A 24,415-nucleotide genomic window follows, 5' to 3' on the forward strand; every position below is an offset into this window, starting at 1 on the left:
AAGAGGAAAGTGAAGTGACTCACCCAGCGTTAAAGAGCTAGAGTGAGCTGCACAGGGATTTGAACTGTGGTCATTCTACCTCCAAAGCCTGTGATCTCCATTAACCGGAGAAGTCTACTAATATGAAGATGTTTGCCTAATTGTTCTTGATCATTCAGCCTTTATACTTGGCCTGATGAATATGATCTTTTAGAACTTTTCTCTTTAGTGTCTCTCTCTCTCTCCCTCCGTCTCTCTCTCTCTCTCTCTCTCTCTCTCTCTCTCTCTCTCTCTTTTATTTTGAGAGATGGAGAGCACACAGGGGAGGGGGAGAGACAGAGAGAGACAGAATCCCAAGCAGGCTGCACAGGTGGACTACTGAGCCACCCAGGCATCCCCTAAATAACTTCTCTTAAGCCTACTTTTAAAGTCATAGTTCCAATTTTTAATGTGGCTCTAGATACAGCTAGCTCATGGCAATTCTACAAAGTTGTTCACTCATCAAGTGTGCCTTGCTTACTTGTCATTCCAGAAGACCATACTTTTGCTACTGTTCAGGCTTTAGAGCCTGAAATGAATCCCATTGATCTTCACTGGAGAGTCTGTGGACCTCAAATCCTTATTTCATTCCCTCTAACACCCTATAGAAGAGGCCATGATACCTGGGTTCAACTGATCGGGTTGGCCATCATAACCTGGCCATCATATCTGGGTTCAACTACAAATGATTCAGAAGTAACTGGACTTCTAGCTCAGATCCAAACCACTTTTAAACTGAAGTCCAATCAAAAAGCAATACAGTGGGTGCAAATACAATGTCACCAACTTGTGAAAGAGCACATTCAACATAAACAGGTGTTTTATACGTGCGAGCATGGAACCTGATAACTCTCACAGCATTTTGAGATGCACCAGGACGCTGTATGCCCCCAGAGCCTTGACATTCTCCTGTCCTACTTTGTTTCACGCTTTCTTTCATTGTTGTTGCTTGGTATACTCTGTAGACTTTCAACTATCTGAGGGCAAGGAGCAGATCAGTCTCTCTTATCACAGTATCCCCTTGGTGGTATGCAACAGGCACTTAATAAATATTTCTTAAATGAATGAATTAACTATTTCTGCAAAATTATTTCCAGCTTTCAGAGCCACTGTTTCTCTTCATTAACGAAAGTCATTCTTTCATACACAGCGCGCGCGCGCGCGCGCACACACACACACACACACACACACACACCTGGGAATGACTGACATAATCTCTGGTTTTTTATGGTATCATTACTCGTGAGAGGCAAGTCTTGCTTTAATTAGAATCTTATCGTGATTTCTTTTTTCCGGAGTAGAAATTTTCAGAGCTAGACTCTCCCCGATGGCAACTTCAGGATCATGAACGTGACAAGAGACCAATGCTGTGGCAATTTCCATATTCTTTTTGTATCCTAAAAACAGGGTCATTACAGTTACCTGCCTTGTAGGGATGGTGTGACAGTGAATTGACCAATGAAAGTCGTGGCTTATTGGCTGGCATAGAGTAAGTGATCTCTGTTCAAATCGGTGGCCTCACTGATTAACTGATAACCCTTCTGCTAGTTAGAAAGAGTGATTTCTGATTCAGTTAGACAGAAAACAGTCGTGGTAACCTAGCACGCCTTTCCCTGTTAACTGCCCTTCACCGGGTCATGAGCCTTTCTCCTCCTGGGAAAGAAAATCAGTCACACGTGTGCTATAATATTTCTTTGACTATGTATTTTTTTTCACACTTATCCTTGCTGTTAGCCCCCTTGCTCTTTTAAAATTATTTTCATTTTGGGGTGCGTGGGTGGCTCATTTGGTTGAGCGTCCGACCTGGCCTCAGGTCATGATCTCACAGTTCGTGGGTTCAGGTCCCATGTCAGGCTCTGTGCTGACAGCTTGGAGCCTGGAGCCTCTCACAGATTCTGTGTCTCCCTCTCTCTCTCTGCCCCGTCCCCTGCTTGCACTCTGTCTCTCTACATCTGAAAAAAAATTTTTTTTTAAGTTTAAAATTATTTTCATTTTTTAAAACAGCTTACTCTCTCTTTCTCATACTCCGCTTAAAATTAGCAGTTCTAGCATATAAGTCCGATTTAACATTTTTTTGAACCCTGGGCCTTGTGTTTTTCTGGCAGAATGCTGACATAATCAAAACATAATTTTCCCTCTAAACATTGAAAAAAACCTGTTTTTCTGTGGCAAGCGATTTTTACACATGCAAAAAAGTAATTTCCTCTGCAGATAATGCTTAATGTCCTGTCTGTCCTAATGTTATTTATTATAATAAGGGTAAACCTTACCAATTGCTTTCTATGTCTAGGTACGGTAGGTACTACTGTATTCAGTTCTCCCGACAACCCAATGAAACAGGAAGGCCGTTAGGCCCCCTTTTCTGAGGAGGAAATGAAGGCACAGAGGGGATACGTAACTTACCCAAGGTTGCACAGCTAGTGAGTAGCTGAGTAGAGATTTAAAGCCAGGCTTTCTGATCTCAAGGCCTGAACTCTTAAACCATGCCATGATACTGACTGTCATATGTATTTATGATCTAGTAAGCTTAATGCAGGATACATTTTTATGCTTAGAAACACATTCTGAAGGAGTGGAAATATTGACATTAGTAGAAATTCAGATATCAGGCCAATTAGGGAAGGAGGCCAATGGGGGTCTGGTTCAGGGAGTCAGAAGTGATGAAATTCTGAACATCAAGCCAAAGTGATATTGAGGAGAAGATCTTTCCAGTACCCTCAACCACTCATTCATCTAAATGCAAGACTGGCCCATGACAACTCTAGTCTTCTTCAATAGTCTTGCTGCTACAACCACTTTTGTAAACTCCGGTGACCCTCAGTTTAGCCCTGCATCTTAGTGTTCAGGCTGCGCCCTGGTTCTTGCTATAAAAACATTGTACGGCCAAGCTTACCTTGGAATTTTACAAGTGGGATAGGATTTGAATTCCCCATGATGAGTTTCTGCGGGGGCCCAGTACAAAGGTTTTCCAAGAACTTTTCAAAATATCTCAGCTACTGTGACCACCAAAGACAATGGAGAGAGGCTGGGCGGAGGGGAAGCAGGGAGGAATACCTCCATTTTCCCAATTAATGTGCGAAAACCTAAACGTGTCCCATGTCCCAGCCTGACCTGGCATGGAGATTATGTGACATCAGATGGATGCCAGTTGTAAGTGGCATATTCACCATGCACTGCCCTTGTATTCCTTGGCACCAATAACACAAAATAGGTTGCTTCCTGAAATGTAAGCCTAGCAATTAGTGCCTTGTCGCGTCCCTATCAGATGTTGGCAAAATAACTGCCTTTGCACTTTTCTTTTGCCCCACTCAAAAACAGTACCTATCAGTGGCAGTCACGGCAAGCATAACTGGAATAAGCTTCAGCTACTGTTGGGCTCTGTGCAAGAGGTACGGTTACAAGAAGTGGGGGTTTGGAGGTAGAATTTTCTTTTGGGCAATCTTCTCACAGTGACAGTGGTGCCTGAATTCTAGTTAGAGCAGGCCACACAAAATCACCTGCATATCCTTTCTTTTCTTTTTTTAATGTTTGTTTATTTTTGAGAGATAGAGAGCACAAGTGGGGGAGGGGCAGAGAGAGAGGGAGACACAGAATCTGAAGCAGGTTCTAGGCTCTGAGCCGTCAGCACAGAGCCTGACGCAGGGCTCGAACTCACGGACTGAGAGATCATGACCTGGGTCGAAGTCAGATGCTTAAATGACTGAGCCACCCAGGGGTCCCTGCATATACGTTTTAAATCAACACTTCATATAGTAGATTATTCAGTTCATTAATTATGAAAGCAAATCTGTACCTCACAAAATTCATATTTGCTCTAAGGTACCTTTTCTGGCAAAACGGAGGTCGTAGTAGAGAAAGGACTCCCTGAGCAGTGACTTTGGTCTGTAGGTCCCGGTGTGGCAGAGGTCCTAGAAATAGAAAAAGGGACAATTCAAGACCGTCCCCTCCCCACCTTACCAGTCAGGTGAGAAGGGAAAGGCACAGTCAAGAGACCACAAGTGCCATGAAGTATTAGACAATGATCGAAGAGGACGGAAGAACTGGGTGTTGTAGCACATAAACATGTCCAAGGTGTTTTATGAAGCAAGTTACAGAATTGTTTGTCTAATTGGGTCCTAGAATGGTAAAAAGAAAAAAATAACAAAATCTCAGCCGGTACTAAAACAGGGTATGCATAGAAAAAAAAAATCTAGAAAGGTGGCTATACATCAAAGCATGGCCACAGGGCTGTGCTTTCTGGGACTGGGGATTATGGAAATCTTTCATACTTTCTACATTTCTGATACCCATCTCCATATTTTTAATAATCTTTACAACAAGAATATATGTTTCTTGATGAGAAAAGTTGATTTTTTTAAAGTAAAAAAGATAATATATAAAGAAAATATGGTTTCACCATCCTTAGAGAAATTTTTCTCATGAATTATGCATGACTTCAGCTTTTTCTCTACCATTCAGTATGTGTTTCATTATTTGAAAATAACCTCATTGTGTATATATGAATAAGCACTAGGAAGAGATTTATGATAGGCAAGTCAGGCTTTAGAGAGAAGACTGTGACTTAGGAATATAAGCATTTCAGGGGCGCCTGGGTGGCTCAGTCAGTTAAGCGTCCGACTTGGGCTCAGGTCATGATCTCGTGCTCTGTGAGTTCAAGCTCCACGTTAGGCTCTGTGCTGACAGCTCAGAGCCTGGAGCCTGCTTCGGATTTTATGTCTCCCTCCCTCTCTGCCCCTCCCCTGCTCACGCTCTGTCTCTGTCTCTCAAAAATAAGATACGACATTAAAAAAATTGAATACAAATAAAGAAAAGAAATACAAGCATCTGATACACAGTAACTGTGCATTTAAAATGTGAATGCAGAATAACAGCTGAGTAACAGGACAAAAGTAAAAGCGTTCTCAGCCCCTCACTGTACAAAGTGAGAAGCCATTTGTTCATTCATTCAGTACATATTCTTGACTGTCTGCTATATGCCATGTACTTTGCAGATAGCATTGGAGTTCACACTCTAGTGGGAAAGACAAACACAAAATGAGTGAAGAGATGAACAGGTATATAATTCAACATTGTTCTAAGTATTTCGGAGGAGATTAAAAGGGTGAACAGAGAAGGCCTCTTCGAGAAGCGGTAGGTAAACTGAGATCTGGTGAATAAGAAGGAGCCCGCCCCCTAAGGAATGGAAAGAAAAAATATCCGTGGCAGAGAGAACAACGGGGCAGGGTCTAGGATAGGAAATTGGTGGGAGTGTTTCTGAACCCAAAGGACGCCTTGTGGCTGGAGTTCTGTGAACAGAGATGGTTTCCAGGGGGTGGGGGGCAGGGAGGGAGCCAGGAGCCAGGTGATAGAGGGCCTTGGGGTGCATTTGATTCTGGGTGCAAGGGAAGCCATGGAAATGGTTTAGGCAGGGGGATTACCAGATGCTCTTGTTGTTTTGAAAAGATCCCTCTGGCAGCTTTGTTTAGGGTCGAGGAGGGGTATTGTGTTGTTCCTGAGGGGCATCATGGCTTGAACTGGGGTGGTGTTAGCGGAGGTGGCAGGATTTAGACACGTGCAGAGTGTATTTTGAAGGTTAGTTCAACATGACATGGTGAAGGATGTTACAGCAGGGATGAGAGAGGAGGGACATCAGGAATGAGTCCCATAGTTATTATTTTTTTTCCTGTTGTTTTTTAAATTTGTCTTATTTTTTAAAATTTAATGTTTTAATTTACATCAAGTCCCATAGTTCTGACTGCAGCCATTGCTATCTTTTATGTACACAAATAACAACCAGACAGAGAATATACAGGAATAGAAGCCACACATACAATAGCAACAAAATCACTGGGAAGAAATAACGAGAAATCTGTACTGCCTATGTGAACAATATTTTAAAAACACTAATGAAGTCCTCAGAGGAGATATGAGTATACGGAAAGACAGCCAATTCTCAGGATGCCTGACTATCACAGAGGTGCCCATCCATTCTCCCTGAGACAGTTTACAAATGATTAGAACCCCAGTACAAATACCCACAATTTGTTTCTGTTATTTTTTGTTTTGTTGGAATGAGATAAATTGAGCCAAAGTATATTTGGGAAGATAAACAAAAAAGAGCAGCTCAGAAAACACTGGATCTCCACGTTGGTAGTATTAATACTAGATGTTAATATATAATATAAAGTCTCAATAAGTAAATAGTGGGATGTTGATCTGTGAATTAGGAGAACATTCAATGGAAGAGACTAGAAAAATCTAGAAACAGGGCTAACTGTGAGAATTTAGTTTCTGAAACAGACGACGTTAGAAACTTTCTGGGAAAAGATGGTTCGCAACACAATGAAAGAATGACGTGGTGGCCATGTGGTTTCAAAACAAACTAACTAAAAATAGTTCAGTTGAATCTTATCTCACACTTTCAATACATGCTTGATCCATATTGAATAAATCAAGAGTTGAATATAAGAATTAAATCAAGACAGATTTAGAAGAAAATAGGAGGAAATACTTGGTATCTGTGGCATAAGGAAGGATTCCTAATCATGATTCAGAAATCTACAAGCCACATGAGAAAAAAAGTTGAGGCATTTAACTTCTTTACAAAACAAAAACAAATTCTGCGTAAGAAGAAACATCCTAATCCAAATCCAAAAGTCAAATAACTGACAGACTGAGAAATGATATTTTCAGCTCAAAACACAGAGATCTTTCCTTCAAGCCAAAAGAAAAATCTACAAAACCTATCAATTGATATCTTACGAGAAAAGAAATGCAAATGATGTGTACCTGTAAAAAGATACTCGGTTTTACACATAATAAAAAAAATTCAAATTAAAACTATGCTAATACTAGTTTTTGTAGCTATCACGTAAAATCTTGATAAATACAGTGCTTTTTTGTGTGTGCCTGTGTGTGTGTGTGTGAAAAACACTGGGGATCTATTCTTAGTCTGCTAAGGCTGCATTGGGTCCTCCAGAAAAGCTGATCCAGAAGGGGTGTGTGTGTGTGTGTGTGTGTGTGTGTGTGTGTGTGTGTGTGCATACGTTTGTGTTTATTATATACATATTAACACTATATACCTATTAGTATCTATATAAAGAGACTTCTTATAGGGAATTTATTATATGGAATTGGCTTATGTGATTATGGAGGCTGTCAGGTCCCCAGACCTGTGGAGTGAGTTCAGTGCAAGCTAGGAGAGGTGATGGGTTACTTCTAGTCCAAGTCTAAAGGCCTGAGAACCAAGAGTCAATGGTTTAGTTCCATTGGAAGGCCAGCAGCCTCAAGCCCCAAGAGGAGCCTGTGTTTCAGTTAGAGTCTGAAGGCACAAGTAGATGTCCCAGTTGGATGGCAGTTAGGCAGGAAGAATTCTCTCTTACTTGAGGAAGGGTCAGCCTTTTTGTTCCATTCAAACAAAAGAGACGGATGGATGAGGCCCACTCTTATCCTGGAGGGCAAGCTGCTTTACTCAGTGTACCAATTTAAACATTAATCTCATCCTAAAACACCCTCACAGAAACAACCAGAATAACAGTGCCTGATCAAATATCTCACCACCCTGTGTGCGACGCATAAAATTAAACCTCACAGGCTGCGATAACAAAATACCACAGGCTTGGGGGGCTTAAGCAGCAGAAGTATATTTCCTGACAGGTTTGGAGGCTGGAAGTGCAAGATTCAGGTGCTGGCGGGGTTATTTTCCGGTGAGACTTCCCTCCTTGGCTTGCAGATGGCCACCTTCTTGCTATGTTCTCACCTGGCCTTTCCTGTATGCTCATGCACTCCTGGTGTCTCTTCCTCCTCTTCTAAGGGAAAAGGACACCTCTCTTAATTGGATTTGGGCCCCACGCTTATCTCATTTAACTTTACCTCCTAAAAGGCGCTGTCTCTAAATATAGCCACATTGTGGGTCAGGACTTCATCAATATGAATTTGGGGTGGGGGCATATTCAGTCTATAATTGGAGATGAGGGCAGGAGGGAGACTTTCATTGTTTGCTTTTTGGCACCTTCTGGGTTTTAAGCTACGTGAGCATGTTACCTATTTTCAAAAAGTTAAAGAGTGATTTCCACATTTCTGCCTCCAGCAACTTGGAGGATAAGGGTGTCATTCACTAAGATGGAGAAGGCTTCGGGAAAGTGGGAGTGGGGTCAGGAGCACTGGGCATGCTGGTGAGGCACTCTAGTGGAACGTCCCCTAGGCAGGTGGTGTTCAGGAGTTTAGGTGGAAGATGAGAAAAAAGCAAGTCTTCTACATGTTTCCAAAATCAGGGAAATGCACGGGCTCACCCAGGGCAGTGGTTCTCAAAATCTGGTTAATATAATTTAGAATCATCTAGAGGGCTTGCTAAAACAGCTGCCTCCAGTTTCTGATTCTGTAGTTCTTCAGTCAGACCCAAGAACTTAGACTTCTTCTTTTTTTATTAGTAAATATTTATTTATTGTGGGGAGAGTGCAAGCAGGGTCGGGGGGGACAGTGGATCCAAGATGGGCTCTGTGCTGACAGGTTGACAGCAGTGAGCCCAACATGGGGCTCAAACTCACAAACGGCGAGATCACGACCTGAACTGCAGTCGAACGCTCAACCGACTGAGGCACCCAGGGGCCCCTAGAACTTACACTTCTAACAAATCCAGGGGATGCTGGTACTACTGACTGGAGTCTCCACTTGGACAACCACTAGCCCAGGGCAGTGATTTTCCATTCTAACCTCATATTGGTATCAGATGGAAAGCCAGGAGAAAAAACACAATTACCTGGGACCCACTCCACTGCAGGCCAATTAAGTCAGAACCTCTGGAAAGTGGGCATGGACACCGGTAAATTTTAAAAGCTCCCCTTTCTGGGGCACCTGGGTGGTTCAGCTGGGTAAGCATGTGACTTCGGCTCAGGTCATGATCTCGCAGTCCATGAGTTCGAGCCCGGTGTTGGGCTCTGTGCTGACAGCTGAGAGCCTAGAGCCTGCTTCGGAATCTATGACTCCCTCTTTCTCTGCCCCTCCCTCACTCATGCCCTGTCTCTCTCTGTCTCTCAAAAAAAAAAAAAAAAGTTAAAAAAATTTAACAGCTCCCCTTTTGATTCTGATATGCAGCCAGGGAAGAGAGCTGCTGACCAGAGAAAGAGACTCTGGAGAAACCAGAGAAAGCCAAGAATAAGGACCTAGGATTCTACCTTTTAAATGGCTGGTAGGCAGAGAAGAGCCAACCAAAACATAGCGAAGTAAAGAGATGAAATGGCAGGACCTCCACTTGCGTTGTGGAAGGCAGTTACTAGCTAGCAGGCTCTGTGATGGGTTCTGGCGATAGATACAGTTAAGCCCTACCCAGCCTTCAGGGAGCCTCCTTACCATTAAGGACCCAAAAAACATGGCCTTACAGAAGCAATGGCATGATCTATTCCCTTCCTGATGTGTTCCCTGGAGAAACACTTGCTCCCTTACATAAGAATGCATGTCAAAGATGTTCATGACAGTGTTGCTTGTAATGGTGAAAAACGAGACCACGTGTCCTCAGAAGGATGGCCACATTATAGAAAATGGCATGTTCATATGGCAGAATATTGACAAAGGAGTGAACCAGGAGACCTCCATTGGCAAGATCTAAAAAAACATCGTTGGAAGGACAAAGCAAGTTGCAGCATGATGTGCGTGTGCTTTAGGTGAAGAACAGCTCACATAGGTGTTTGTGCATAAAGATCTAAAAAGAGGTCTAGGAAGATGCACTCTAAATTCGTACCTGTGGAACGGGAGAGGGGACACATTTGAGGATGATGGGCAAAGGGATTTGATTTCTAATGCTCTTCATATTTTCAAAGCTTTTGATAAATGCATGTATTTAATTACTGCAATATTGTACTCATTAAATTGTGTTAAAGTCTTTTACAAATGTCGATAATCACCATCAAGTCTGAAGTTAATATATGCATGTTCTAGAATATCTGTCTTTCTGTGAGGTCTTGAAATAACAGTCTCCTGATTTGGGGGGTTAACTGAAAGTCTCTCCTGACCACAAGAAGTATTTCTCCCAGCCCATTTCTTAAACTGAGAAAGGGGCAGAAACTATAACTTAATAGAAAAAAAAAACCCATTGTGTGGCCGTTACTCTATGAATTTTTCTGCAAAACAAACATGTTTGAAATAGCGTTTCAAAGCTATAGACAGCTTCCTTCCCCAGAGTCTTGCCTGGCAGACATACTACCGTTACTCAGTCAAGGAGCTGTTCTGGAATGCAACTCTGAAAAGGCAACTGAGATTTTTATTCTGCAAGCTTCTGTCTCTTATGTAGTGAGTAAATGATGCTAGGAGGTCCCATGGATGAACATGCAGGAATCCACTGGAACACGCTTTAGCCTGACCATCCCTATGACTTTCTAGATAAATGGATGCCTTTGAGGTACTGTGCCGTTTTCCTGAAAAGCAGTGACTTTTGAATCCTCAGATGTTCATTTTCAGAGGCAAAAGTTACGGAAGTTCTAGGAGACCAAGGTCTTGTCTGTATCATCGCCGTCACTTGCCCAGTACCTAGCCTAGTGCCTAACTATGGTAGATGCTTAGTAAATATTTGCGGACACACACAAAATTAAAAATAACACCATGGATGAATTCTATATTATGTCGAGCAAAAGAAACCAGACGCAGAAAACTGAATCCTACATTTTCCATTTATAATGATGTTAAAAAATAGACAAAATTAATTGATGGCGATTGAAAATGGTCACTTTGGGGGGACAGTGATTTTGAAGGACACAATGGGGGCTTCTGGGATGCTGGTCACATTCTTTTGCTTGATCTTGGCGGTGGTTACAGGGATGTGTTTACTCCGTGAAGCTTCATTAAGCTATATAATTATGATTTGCACACCGTGCTGTTTGCACGTTAATTTTTTAAGTTTACTTAAAATAAATGAAAAAAAAAAGTTTAAAAAAAAAACTCACTGTTAAATAAAGGCACATTAACTGGGGTTTTAAAGTTTTAATCCTTTATGTTGTAGATGATCTCATCTCTGGAAAATTATTTTCCAATACAAAACGTGTTTTCATTTTGTATTTCTTTTTTTTTTTTTTTTTCAACTTTTTTTTTTTTTTTTTTTTTTTTTTTTTTGGGACAGAGAGAGACAGAGCATGAACGGGGGAGGGTCAGAGAGAGAGGGAGACACAGAATCGGAAACAGGCTCCAGGCTCCGAGCCATCAGCCCAGAGCCTGACGCGGGGCTCGAACTCACGGACCGCGAGATCGTGACCTGGCTGAAGTCGGACGCTTAACCGACTGCGCCACCCAGGCGCCCCTCATTTTGTATTTCTGAAGAGATGTGTAACATCACCTCCAGGGCTTAAAGGCTTAGCCTTCCTTGTTCGAAGGCATTTGTTCCTCCTTATCGGAATTCAGCGGATGGTAAAACAGCTGCTGTATGATGAGAAGAAGTTTTGCTGTTGGGTTTTTAGCACCCATTCTTTATCCTGCCCCTACTCTTTTGAAATGTCTAACCCCTTTCACCGATGAGGGAGACTACTGAAAAAAAAAACAACCCAGAAACTTCAGAGATGTGCAGTCTGGGAAAAATATGTGACATTCCCCACTATTTAATAAACACCAGACTCACTAAATTTTCTATTTTTTTTTCTTTTTTCTCCCACATTCCTTTTTCTTGTTTTTCTTCTTGACAATAGCAAAAACATTAAAAAACTCCTTGAACCCAGTAACCCAGAAACTGAACTTGCAAACACACACATGTGTGCACGTACAAAGTGATAGATTTACAAGGTAATTCACAGACACGTGGTCTGTGGTAGCAAAAGCTGAAAAGCAACCTAAATGTCTAGCAAAAGGGGACTTTTAAGGGTATTACATTCAGCAGTAGAAAAGTATGTGACCGTAAAAAAAGAATGAAGAGGCTATGTTCAGAATATAGAGATAAGTGCAAAGTACAGTATATTTAGACTCCTACCATTTGCTAACACATGGGTTCCTTCTGGAAGGGATACACAAGAAACTGTTAACATGGGTTGCCCCCAGAATGGGATGGTGTACGTAGGCAGGACAGTGACTCTCCCTGTACACCCTTGGGTTCCTTTGATATTTAAACTGTATTGTATGTTGTCTAATCAAGAATAAATTTTAAAAAACATGTAAAATAATACTGTTGGGAGTAGTTACTAGAGAGAACCCCGATTTTGCCAAGAATGTAGAACAGTAGCACAATCTTACACCCATACTTGGAAGGGGAAATTGGGATCACCTAACATGAAGTTTGTCAAAACATATTAAAGACTTCCAGATTTTCCTTTGGACTAGATATATCCAGTTGCAGGAATTTGTTTTTTAAGAATATAACTGTTAACTAGAAGACACTGATGAAAGAAATTGAAGAAGACATAAATCAATGGAAAGATATTCCATGCCCATGGACTGGAGGCATTAGCATTGTTAGAATGTCCACACTACCCAAAGCAGTCGACAGATTCAACACAATGTCTATCAAAATTCCAATGGTGTTTTCACAGAAATTAAAAAAAAAATCCTAACATCTGTGTGGAATCACAAACAACCCCAAATAGCCAAAGCAATTGGGGGGGCAGGGAAGCAGAAGAACAAACCTGAAGGTATCACACTTCCTGATTTCAAGCTATACTATAAAGCTGTGGTAATCAAGATAGTATGATCCTGGCATAAAAACAGACACAGAGATCAATGGAACAGAATGGAAGGCCCTGAAATAAACCCATGAATATATGGCCAATTAATTTACAATAAAGCAGCCAAGAATATACCATGGGGAAAAGATAGTCTCTTTAATAAATGGTGCTGGGAAAACTGAACAGCCATATGCAAAAGAATGAAACTGGACCCCTATTCTACACCCCCCCCCACACACAAACTCAAAATGGATGAAGAATATAAGACTTGAAAGCATAAAATTCCTAGAAGAAAACATAGGCAGTAAGCTCCTTGACCTAGGTCTTGGCAATGGTTTCTTTTGGATTGGACACCAAACGCAAAGTCAACAAAAGCAAACATAAACAAGTAAACCACATCAAACTAAAAAGCTACTGCACAGCAGAGGATACTGTCAATAACGAACAGGCAACCTTTGGGATGGGAGAAAATATTTGCCAAACGTATAATTAATTAAGGGTTAATATCCAAAATGTATAAAGAACCCATTCAACTCAATGGCAAAAGATAATCTGACTAAAAATGGTTAGAGGATCTAAAAATATTTTTTTTTTTTTTTTTTTTTTTTACCAAAGAAGACATACAGATGGCCATCAGGTACTTGCAAAAGCGCTCAACATCACTAATCATCAGGGAAATGCAAATCAAAACCACAATGAAATGATCTCTCACACCTCTTAGAATATTTTTTTTTTAATCAAAAAGACAATAAATAGGAAATGTTGGAGAGGATATGGAGAAAGACAAACTGTTGGTGGGAATGCAGACTGGTGCAGGTACTATGGAAACCAGTACGGGGATGCCTCAGAAAATGAAAAACAAAACTACCATCTGATCCAGTAATTCCACTTGTGGGTATTTATCCAAAGGAAATGAAACACTAACTCAGAAAGCTACATGCATCCCCATGTTCATTGCAGCTTTACGTATAATAGCTAAGACATGGAAGCAACTCAAGAGTCCGGTGATGGCTGGATGGGTGAATAAAGAATTTGAGATTATCTAGGTCTGTCTATCTATAGTGAATGTGTAAATACACACAATGGAATATTATTCATCCATATAAAAGAAGGAAATCTTTGCTATTTGCGACAACATGGATGGACCTTGAGGGCATTACACTAAGTGAAATAAAACAGAAAAAGAAATATAAATATGATATCACTTATAAGTGGAATCTGATGACAACAAACAAGCAAACAAACAAAAATACTGAACTCTTAGATACAGAGAATAGACTGGTGGTGGCCAGAGGAGGGGAAAGGAGATTGGGCAAAATGAATAAATGTACAAACTTCCAGTTTTAAAAGACATAAGTCCAGGGGATGTAATATTGTATATTTGAAAGTTGCTAAGAGAGTAGATCTTAAACGTTCTCATCACCAGAACAAAAATTATAACTATGGGGGCACTTGGGTGGCTCAGTCAGTTAAGCGTCCATCCGGCTTCAGCTTGGGTCATGATCTTGAGGTTCATGAGTTCGAGCCCCATGTTGGGCACTGTGCTGACAGCTCAGAGCCTGGAGCCTGCTTCCGATTCTGTGCCTCCCTCTCTCTCTCTCTCTCTCTCTCTCTCTCTCTCTCTCTCTGCCTCCCCACCTCGCGCTTGGTCTCTCAAAAATAAATAAAGGTTAAAAAATTTTTAAAATTATAACTGTGTGGTGATGGATTTCAACTAGGTTTCACAATATACACAAATAAGGAATTATTATGTTGTACACCTGAAACTAATATAATGTTATATATCAATTATATCTCAACCAAAAAGGTTGTCTGGAGAAAACAATGATACACAAAAAGGCTTAAATACAAGGAATTCCATCCCACTGTTCTTTGTAGTGAAATCGGAAATATTTTAGTAAAAACTGGAAGCTACCTCCCACCACCAAAGAATGTATGTATGAAAGAAAGAATGGTTATAACAGAGCACAATGACAGGCGCCTGGGTGGCTCAGTCAGTTGAGTGTCCAACTTCAGCTCAGGTCATGATCTCACAGTTCGTGGGTTTAAGCCCCATGTCGGGCTCGCTGCTGTCAGCACAGAGCCCACTCAAATCCTCTGTCCCCCTCTCTCTTTGCCCCTCCTCACCCCCCCCCCCATAATAAACAAACATTAAAAAAAATAATGGAGCACAATGAAAGACTAGATTGCAGAAATACTGGGGAAGAAACCTTACGCGTCTGAAAGAGATAATCAGTTTCATATGTTATGGTACAGCTATACATTAAAAATGCTATTTTAGAAGAATAATGACAGAGAAAATTGCTCATGATAGAAAGTGAAAAATAATACAGCATATACAGCATAATACTATTTATTTGTTGCCCAAAACGCACGTGTGTAACTGTATATACGTGTAGGTGTGTACACGTACGTGTAAAACCAAACTTTAACCCTTCCATTCTAGGTGATCGGATGATGGCTATTTTTATTTCCTGTTTCCATTCTTATATGAGTGTTAAGAAGGGACTATATTATGCTTATGTTTTATAGTAGAAAATGCACAACAAAAGACTTAATGAGAACATTTTTCAAAGGTGCTACAGATAAAGCCTGCCAATATAATGTAAGTGAGGTCCAAGATATTCACCTGCTAACAATGAAACACTGCATTAAACTGAGCTTAATTAAATGACAGGATGGACACTTCTGTGAAGGACAAGAGCCGGCTACCAAGCACTTGATATCCAAGGCAATATTGTTGAGGGATGTGTTATCATGGGGCGTTCTCTCCACAGGAAGCATGCTGATCACGCAGACTCTATTACTTCTCCCATACTAACCTATTATAATTCGTTTAGGAGGCAAGTAATTGTTTACCCCAAAGCAAAAAGAATTTGCTGATAGGCATATGGCATGGTGATATATTTTTGAAAACCACTTCTCATCAAATGACTCCCACACTGTTATCTTTTATCTTTATTACCTTTTTAAAAATCAAGGTGAGATTCGCATTTTCACTGTCTTAAAGTGAACAGTTCAGTGGCGATGAGTGCACTTACAATATCACGCGACCACCAATTCTATCTAGTTGCAAAAGGAGGTCCCACACACATGCACACAGGAAGCAGGTCCATTTCCCCTTTCCCCTTGTCGCCTGGCAACCACCAATCTACATTCTATCTCAATGGACTTACCTCTTCTGGGCATTTCAGAGAAATGGAACCCTACAGCATGCGGCCTTTTGTGTCTGTCTTTCATAGAGCGTAATGTTTTCGAAGTCTGCACCATGGACCAATACTTCATCCCTTTTTATGGCCGAATGATATTCCAAAGTACGGATCTGCCACCATCTGTTTATCCGTTCCTCTGTGATGGACATTTGGACTGTTTCCGCCTTTTACCTATTGTGAACAGAGCTACTGCGTGTACCTGTGCTTGACTTTCTGACTTCAGTTGTTTCATGTATATAACTACGAATGGAATTGCTCTGCATGGTAATTTTTTTATGGTAAGTTTAACTCTTTAAGGAACCACCAAACTATTTTCCACAATGGCTGAACCATTTTAAATCCCCACCCAAAATATCCAAGGGTTTCACTTTCTTTTTTTATTTTTTTAATGTTTATTTATTTTTGAGAGAGAGACAGAGAGAGAATGAGAGTGTGTGAGCAGGGGTGGGGGAGGGGCACAGAGAGAGGGACACACAGAACTCGAAGCGGGATCCAGGCTCTGTGCTGCTAGCACGGAGCCCGATGTGGGGCTCGAACTCACGAAACCATGAGATCATGAGCTGAGCCAAAGTCAGGTCCTTAACCGACTGAGCCGCCCAGGTGCCCCTGAAGGGTTTCTGAATGTATTTGCCAACTCTTGTGATTTCCAGTTCTTGTTTGGTTTTTTTTTTTTTTTTTTTTTGAAAAGAGCAATCCTAATAGATGTGAAGTGTTATCTCATTGTGGTTTCAATATACATCTGCCTCATGGTTAATGACATTGAGCATCTCTGGCCATTTGTATATCTTCTTTGGAGAAAGGCCTATTCAAGTCCTTTCCCCAATTTTCATTTGTCTTTTTTTGTTGTTGAGCTATTGAAAGTTCTTAAAAGATTCTAGATCCTAGGCCTTTATTAGATATATGATTTATAAATACTTTCTCTCATTCTGTAGGTTGTCTGTTCACTTTTTTGATAGTGTCGTTGATTGCGCTTGTTACTTTCACTTACTAATGTTTACATAGAGAAATATTACTTCCTGTTTTGTTAGTTTCACCTACAATTACATTTGGACACACTTTTGTGTTTGACATTATTTAAAAAATTACATTATTATCATTTTGATGGCTGCATAATCCGTCATATTCATAATAATCTGAGGATTGCTGGCCAAGTATTTAACGTTTTCTTGGTATCAGAAATGAAATGAAATCCAATGAACCATTGAACAACCAGGCACAGAGAAGGGAGGGGACCACGTGGTTTTGAGGATCACATGAGTTTGTGGACTTTGCCTCAAACACTGTAGTAATATTGCCTCCCCGTTTCTGGTTTCCTTGTCTCCCATTTCAAACTCTTAGACAACAGCATCTTACCAGCTCAGCATGGGTCAGTGTTGACCCCTGTAGAGGACACTGATCGACACAGTCCAGATCCCCCCTCAGGCCTGACATGCCCCTTCCCCCGAGTGCTGGGAGCATTGGCTGCTTCACGCTCTCGGTTGAATCCCTCCTCAGGACTTGGCCTTGACTGAAGATTGCCTTTTCATCCAAATTCATGTCTCTTTCCCACAGGCAGCCCATGTGTAATGATAGGTGATGCAGGACAACTCTGAAGGGTCATTCTAGCTCCAGGCTCCTGGGTTTGGCTGATGCCTTGTTATGACTGCATCACAGTTCATTTTCCCTCTGCCCAGTGTCAATTTACCTCACTTCCCCACAGGTATTGATCACAGGTATCGTTCCTGCACACCAATAACTGACTAAGACTCATTTCCCAGGAATGTAGCCTGTTGAAATCATTAATCCAGGCACTAGAAGAACATCATCGTATCTAGGAAAATACCTGAGGGTTTCAAAACTGGTTTCAGAAATGGAAGGAGTGGCTATGGCCTATTGCTCTGGAGTACTGAAATAATTTCCAGGTGGGCTCTTTCAGGAATACTGGAATGAACAGCTTTTACTTTTGTATTGTTTCATTTGAATAGACCCCTAAGAGTTGGCTTGTCCTGACTCTGGTACATTTTTAGGCTGCTTTCAAAAAGGATTTTGCTAATTTAACAGTTGTCAACAATGAGCAAAAACTATGCACAATTTTTAATACACCTGTGACCATAAAGGGGATGGAAAAAATAGTATCAGATGTATCAGAAAATCTGCCAGGTGGCTTAAGTAAATCCAATGTTGTTCCCTAGTATTTTCCCCTTTATAATAATAATGATAATTTTTATTAGATACAGAGTCCTAGGACATTTTGAAATAAAAAAGGCTCACCCTCTTTTGAAGCTAAGAAAGCTTTAGAAATTTGGTGACCTTTGAAAGAACCCATAATTATGAGTAGGGTTTGTATAATGGAGACGTTTGGGTTTTTGGTTTTTAGTGACAGAAGCCCAACTCTAGTTTAAGCTCAACTCTAGTTAAAGCAAAAATGGACTTAGCTAACTTAAAAAAATCTGGGGGTATCCTGCCTCAGGGGCATTTGGATCCAGGATATCCAAATGATGCCCTAAGAGAACAGTCTCTCCAACTCTTGACTGTTATACTTTGCACTGGCTTTGTTTTCAGACAGGTTTCTTCCTTGTGGAGCTAAGAATAGACACCAGCTCTCTCATACACCCCCCCCTCCCCGCCCCCCGCCCTGTTAGCAGCTCTTATCACTCCAGCAAAAAGAAAATGCCTCCCTCTCCTGATAAATCCAGCAAAATATACCAGCAGCTCTGTTTGACCAGGTCTAGATCACGTGCCCAGTTCTAGAATCGAAAATAGGTTCAGCCCCAGGAACCCATGAACTGAGCCTGGGCAAGAGCGGTACTCCAAAATAATAAAGGGTGCTTCAAACTGCAAACGAGGAGAAAGAGGTGTCCATTACCAGTTTCACAAGTGGAGATGAAGAATGGGGAAGCATCGGCCTGAATAAAGGCGTGGAGGCAAAAGAGGAAGGTCCAGGTTGACAAGAAGATTGGAGAGCAGAGAAAAAGGTGACTGGAGATGTGTTGGAGAAAGCCTTGACTGCCAAGATAAGGTTTCGTGCCCGATTGTAAAGGCATTGCGGGGGTGGGTGGTGGCAAAGAGGTGTCCAAAAAAATCATCACATTTTACAAATATAATCCATCATCAAGCGTAATTGAAAACAGGTGAGCTTTCTGTGTTGTCTTCAAGACTCTGGTATGTAGTTGTAGGCTTCATTTCTAAGGAATTTGTTTTCAGTTAAACTGCATAAGCCTGCTTGACCTACCCCTGGAAAAAAGTTTTTAGTATGTTCGTTGAATGCATCTGTCTTTCCCACCTTATTCAATTTCTTCTTGCCTATCACTTTGAGATTTGGCTAAACTGAAAAATACATATTAGGATGAGCAATCCCAGGTGGAAAACCAGGAACTCTTGGGGATAAATAGAAAGAAGGCAGCCAACCATGAATCCTCAGACCTGATGGGCAATTTACAACCTCACCACTTGAAGGCACCTCATTTATTCCTCGGTTAAAGTTGCTCTCTCAACCTTAGCACAGACTTTGGAGAAAGACATATTTTGTTACAATAATGATCAGAAAGTCCCTCTGGAGGAAATAACTTGCTGATGGAGATTAATTTCTCTCTCCCTTCCTCTTCTGCCTTCTGTGTGTCTTCTCCATAAACAGAAGTGAAAATAGTTCACTGGAGCCCAGAGTAACGGACCACAAAGTTCCCAATAGATGGTCAACCTGGGTTGACTATAACTTAGTTTTAATGGCATCCCTTCACTATAGAGTGAAACCAGAAAGGGCTTTGCAAATAGCCACATGCTACACTTGAATTCATTATCATCATTTCAATCACCACTTTAAGATCCAGGAGGTGGGGTTCCTAAAGTTCCCCTTTTTTGGATGTGAAGCAGTATAGACTCATGCTGACTAGTCCTCAGCCTCCGGAATATGACAGTCCTGAATTTTTTTTTTTTTTTAATTTTTAAAACAATGTTTATTTTTGAGAGACAGAGACAGAGGCACAGAATCTGAAGCAGGTTCCAGGCTCTGAGCTGTCAGTACAGAGCCCAATGCAGGGCTTAAACCCACAAACCATGAGATCGTGGCCCGAGCCGAAGTCGGACACTTAACTGACTGAGCCACCCGGGCGCCCTGACAGTTCTGTTTTTGTTACTTAGCATGCCTGAGCCTTCATAGCCTCATCTGAGAAATGGAGTAATTAAAGTATATACTGGTCTGATACAGCTTTGGTGGGGATTAAGGAGATCAAGATGAATAAAAAACAACCTGTTCATTGTCATAACATGACTCACTCATCCTGGCGTTGCCAGAATTTCTTCGTTTTAGGACCAAAAGTTCCATATCCTGGGGACCTTGTCAGTCCCATGCAAACTGGGACTGTTGGTCATCCAAGGATGAGGAACTCAAACAACTTTCAGAAAGTATTAGCTATTTTTATTTCAGGGAAGAAAAGTGAGGATTAAAATTCTCAGCATGGTAGAAGGAACACAGGCATTTTGTTTAAAAAATTAGGATTACAGAATTAAACCTCCTAGGATTCATACATAAGGCTTCCAAATGCAAATCCTGTACTCTTCCTGGGGTGCTTTGATTCCTTCTTTCATTCAATTCTTCATTCCTTTAATCAATGCTTGCCTTCATAGGACTTAGAGAAGAAGACACAGACAGTTAGAAAATAGAAACCTTACAAATGATTCACACTGCCACCGTGCTAAGTGTATTGGCATCGTGGGTTTTCTAGGGATTTTCCTGAAGCCATCTGCTCTCCAGTGTTTCCTCTTGTGTCCATATTTTCCTGCAAAGTGACCCTCGTAGGACTGCAGTCCAGCCTTTGGCCACAGAGGAGCAGAAAGTTAATTAGCCTGAAGTGACCGCATTTGGTTTACTCAGAGGTGTTCCTCTTCTTCCATTTTGATAGATAGCAGATGTAAGGAGTACAACATCATCCCCTATATCACATGGAATAATCCATGGCTGATAGGTTCCTAACTGGAGGAGAGGCCTTCATTTATCTGTGCAGGTGATGTGGATCTACGTTTGCCTGTTTAAGTTCACGAAACAAGAAAAGACCCAAGAGTCTTACATTTCAACCCATAATCTCACCATGCATAGGAAAGGAAAAGTGGTCTGTCCAGATGTGTTCCCATTACAATATTGTGTGGTCTTTTATTTTCATTCCAGTAGAGCCAGGAAATTCAGAATCAGTCACCTAGTCCAAAATATAATAATCTTTCGGTATTATATTTACAATAACATATCATGGGGAAAGTGGATATTTCATCTGGGAGCCAGGATAGCCACTGGGGGACTGACTTGCCTCAGCAGTACCGTGTTAATAAACTTGAGAAAGCCCTATGCTGGGTTAAAATGCAACTTTTCACCCCCCTGGCATGGCAAACTGAACAGGGAAGGAAACCTCTAGCAAAACAGGATTAGATTTCACAAAAAGATACGGAAGGGGATACAAAATCCCTCACCGTGTCTCCTGCAAAAATAAAAGAACAAAAGAGCCAGTGGCCATTTCTTCAAAGAAGAGCCTTGCCTGGACTGTTTGCATTTAAAGTCGACTTCTTTCTTGCATTTAAGTTTTAGGTGGCTGGTATTTAACAAAATCTTTACAAAATCGAGTTGTTGTTGTTTTTTTTTTTAATGTATTATTTTTAAATTTAGGATCATTTCAGGGGGAGATGTTTAGGTGTTTGGATTTGGTAGGAAATTCTCTGATCGGGTTCTGAGAACAAAATAGGGTTTGTTTTTGGTTTGGGTCTCAGATGGGACAAGCAGTTAGGGGATTGAGAAAGAAAAGTGCTTCTGTGGCATCAAGTACCAGGAAGGTGGTCTCAAGGATATGTCAGCGACAGCAACTGTATTAACGTTTTTTTTTTTTTTCTTTTTTTTCAAAATTGCAGCAAGTCTGGGGCTATTTCTTAAAGGAATTTAGTGCAAAAGTTGTGCCCCTTGCTATCCTGAGATCTTGCCCAAGATTTGAAAACATGCCCAATGCAAACATGATAGGAGACTTTGAATGAAGAAAATAAGCTCCAGAAAAATGTTTTAATTGGTGGTGGTGTAGGGTGGGGGGTGTTAGAGAGGAGTTACATCTGTTTTTCGTTTTTCTCCTCTCCTTTTCCTTTCTTTTCTTTTAAGAAGGAATATTCTTTGTTAATCAGATATCCTAGTAGGAAAGAAAAAAGGAGAGCCCTCACGGCTGCTCTTGCTTAGTGTTCTAGGCTGAGTTGTGTTCTCCACCCATCCCCAAATTCACATGTTGAAGTCCTAATCCCCAGGAACTCAGAATATTTGGAGATAGGACCTTGAAAGAGGTAATTAACATAAAATGAAGTCATATGGCCGGGGGGTGGGGGGGTGTTTGCCCAATGTGACTGATGTTCTTATAAGAAGAGGGAATCTGGACTCAGACATGTGCACATAGAGGAAAGGCCATGTGAAGACGGTATGCCAAGAGAGGCTTCCAAAGAAATCAGCCCCGCCAGCACCTTGATCTTAGACTTCTGGCCTCCAGAACTGTGAGAAAGTAAATTTGTGTTGTTTAAGCCACCCACTCTGTGGGATTTTGTTATGGCGGCCCTAGGAAACGAATACATTCAGTCTAATGACTGTTTCCACCAAAGGATGTTGCCAGTGGAAGATGATAACTCCTTGTTAGAAACAGTAGCTTGTTTTCCATATTCCTCTGCCATACATGTTTAGCTATGTTTTAAAAGTACATACAGAACTCAGGGCATTTGTGTTCCAGTAGAGTTATTTTTTGAGGCGAGGGAGGACATGAGAACATATTTCAGTCACATTTATTAACTGGAATGCCTTTTAATATGCTTAATAAAATTGTGAATCATGCATGCCCTCTGAAATAATTTTAAAATAAAAGAATATTAATGTATTTTTAAGGTTCTGATTTCTTTGCATAGCTTAATTTAGATTTCTTCTTTTTGACTTAAAATGAGAGTGTTTTTTTTTTTTTTCTGACCTTTGTAAGTTGCTTTAAATGCCCATGCTCAACTTCACAGTGATTAAGGCAAATATGATACAGCCGTAAAGGGAATAAAATGCAGCTGTTTAAAAAAAAAGGGGAACCCCAGCATATCAAAAAGAAGTTTTAGTGTTAACTGAAAAACAATTTTAAATCATTGCGTGTATGTTATTATTGTGATTATGCATAGTTATGTATAGATTATGTATATTATGCATCTTTTATCATTACAGCTAAGTTTTCTTTTTTAAGCCAAATCTTATAAAAATTATTCTGGAGAAATACACTGAACAGTCATTACTTTTGGGGAATGGGGTTATAACTGCTCCCTTCCCCCCCCCCCCAGCTTATTTTCACTTTTGCCTACATTTCTTAAATAAGCATGTATTACTTTAATGATTAAAGATAATTATCCACCACCAGTGTAAAAATGCATATGAGTTCATTATCCATTAATAATTAAATGAGCTAACCACCAGGTATAAACATCTGGCATGGTGCCTGGTCCAGACTGTGAGCTCGGTCAAGGTTAGCTTTCATTCTCTACGAGATTCAAACTAGTTTCCCACCATACAATGGATTACAGGTGTCCTGGAGGCAGCTAATGATGTTCAGTCGTGAGACCACAGGCCCAAAACCCAGAGTTGACACAATTTAAGAAATCTGGGTAGGAGGTAAAAGGAGAGGGCATTTGGTAGAATTTCATCTTTTTCGTGAATTAGTGTTTTATATTCCTCAATGGTAAAACTGCATATTTTTTATTAAGAATTCAATTATGTATTTTGGGGGAATTGTAAATATCATTGGATGTCTCCCCCCCCATCATCCCCCCCCCCCCCGCCCAAAAGGGATATTCAGAAAGATGGATGGAAAAGTAAAAAAAAGGTTGCAAGTAGGAAAGCACCCTCCCTTGAAGTTTCCATCAAAAAACATTCCATTGGCTATATAGTCTTCATATATACTGTTTGGGGGACTACTGAGGATAAGAGCCATTTCTCTGATCAGGGTGCTCTTGTGGATTGACACGAGATACCGAGGGGGAATAACCAGGTGGTATGAAATTGTTCAGCACATGTGGCTAATTTCAGTAGAGGGACCCACGTTAGGACCAGCACTCCCAGACTGTGCTTTTGTTTTTTTAATTTTTTTTAATGTTTATTTATTTTTGAGACAGAGAGAGACACAGCATGAGCAGGGAGGGGGCAGAGAGAGAGGGAGACACAGAATGTGAAGCAGGCTCCAGGCTCCGAGCTGTCAGCACAGAGCCCAACGCGGGGCTCGAACTCACGGACTGCGAGATCATGACCCGAGCCGGACGCTTAACCGACTGAGCTACCCAGGCGCCCCACCAGACTGTGCTTTTGTATCTTGCTACTCAGCTTCCTGACCCTCCTCTTTCCCCAAGGGAAAAAAAAAAAATCCCTAAGCCGCTTTTAGAACAGCTGAGGAAATTGTGTAATGAGGGGCAGGAAACGGCGTGGACTGTAAAACAGGGATTTTTCAATAGGCCCTAGCCAGCCACAGAATTTAGAAATTCTAGATTTTTTTTTCCTGTAGGTATCTAGAAACCCAGAACCCCGACAAAATAGAAAGCAGACTGCAGTGTGCCAGGTGAAACCTTATT

General features: G+C 41.0%; 1 long non-coding RNA gene across 1 annotated transcript in view; it reads right to left on the reverse strand.

Annotated features, from left to right (window-relative positions):
- Window positions 1-840: 840 nt before the first annotated feature.
- LOC122214530 overlaps window positions 841-24,415 on the reverse strand; it is a 36,381-nt gene continuing 12,806 nt past the window's right edge. The window contains exons 2-3 of the long non-coding RNA XR_006199931.1: window positions 3,842-3,926; window positions 841-1,415 (exon numbers count right to left, since the gene is read on the reverse strand). This is a non-coding gene — a long non-coding RNA (uncharacterized LOC122214530). The remainder of the gene's footprint in view (window positions 1,416-3,841; window positions 3,927-24,415) is intronic.

Source organism: Panthera leo, chromosome A2, assembly GCF_018350215.1.
Source record: "Panthera leo isolate Ple1 chromosome A2, P.leo_Ple1_pat1.1, whole genome shotgun sequence".
In the NCBI taxonomy this organism is placed as follows: domain Eukaryota; kingdom Metazoa; phylum Chordata; class Mammalia; order Carnivora; family Felidae; genus Panthera; species Panthera leo.